The sequence below is a fragment of the Neophocaena asiaeorientalis genome, unplaced genomic scaffold (assembly GCF_003031525.2).
Source record: "Neophocaena asiaeorientalis asiaeorientalis breed wild unplaced genomic scaffold, Neophocaena_asiaeorientalis_V1.1 scaffold606, whole genome shotgun sequence".
NCBI classification, from domain to species: domain Eukaryota; kingdom Metazoa; phylum Chordata; class Mammalia; order Artiodactyla; family Phocoenidae; genus Neophocaena; species Neophocaena asiaeorientalis.
Window position 1 is genome coordinate 573,144 of NW_020173687.1, and position 1,181 is coordinate 574,324.

Consider the following 1,181-nt stretch of genomic DNA (forward strand, 5'->3'; position numbering starts at 1 on the left):
AGCTCCCTCCCTCGCCACATGCCCCTCTCGCGTCCCTGTCGCGCTCGCGTGCGCCCGCGGGCCCGCTGTCCCTGCATCCCTGCGTCCCTCGCATCCCCGCCCCCGGCCCCGCCCGCGCCGGTGCCGCATTGCCGTACTGCAGGGGTGCAGTGCACTGCGCCTGCCCCGTCAATAGGTGGACCCCCCTCCTGGAGAGATAAAACCGCCGGCGCCGGCGCCGCCAGTCCCTCTGGCTGAGACCTCGGCTCCGGGTAAGGACGCTGGGCCTCCGGGTCCCCACCCCCGCCCCCAGCTTTCCGCAGAGGGTCCCTTCCACGGGGACCAGTCCCAGGCGCAGAGACTGGTCGGCCCGGCGCCTGGCGAGGCTGCGCTGCTCCCCGAGGAGATCGGCTGCCCGCCCGGGGACTCCGGACCCAGCACCGGGGTCAGTCCCCCGGGCGGCCCTGGGTGGGGTGGGGGCGCCGCGGTAGCGCTTGTTTACGGGGCTGCCGCGGCGGGGCCGAGTCTCCTGGGCGGTGGCGATCAACCTGCAGCCGTGACCTTGGGATCGCCGTGGGGGCGGCCCTGTGGGGTTCGGGAAGGGTCGTCAGCGCTGGGGGCTGGTGAGGGTGGGCGCTGGGGGTGCCCCCCCGACGTAGAGGGGGAGGGGAGGCTGTGAGACCTGAGGGGTCCTTGCCACCCCGCCTCCGCCCGGGCGGGCGGTGTCCGCACCCTGGGGTCCGCACCCTGGGGTGCGCCGCTTTCTCCCGCTTTCCCTTCCCCAGCCACCTGCCCCCCCACGGGCTGCCTAGGTTTCTCCATTGACCTCCAGGATGAGGCAGGGGCTGTGACCCTGTGACCAGAGGGAAGGGGGAGGGTATAGCCCTCTGCCCCCACCAAGCTGAGGGCATCTCTGTCTGGCATCTGCTGAGCTTGGCTGCTGGGGCCAGATTCTCCCTGCTCTGGACCCAGCAGGGACCCCCACCTCCCTGCCCTACTGCCTGCCCCCGTCCAGACCCTGGTGGGGGGGGGCCCCGAGCTATTCTGGGTCCCTGATCTGGGCACCGCATCGCCCTGCTTGAGCTCTGGGCCAGGCTGTCTCTCCGGTGCCAGCCTGCCGGGCAGGGATGAGGGGAAGATGGCGCCGTCCCTGCTCGAGGAGGGGAGTGGGAAGCACTGACCGTCTCTCCACCGTGGCAGCT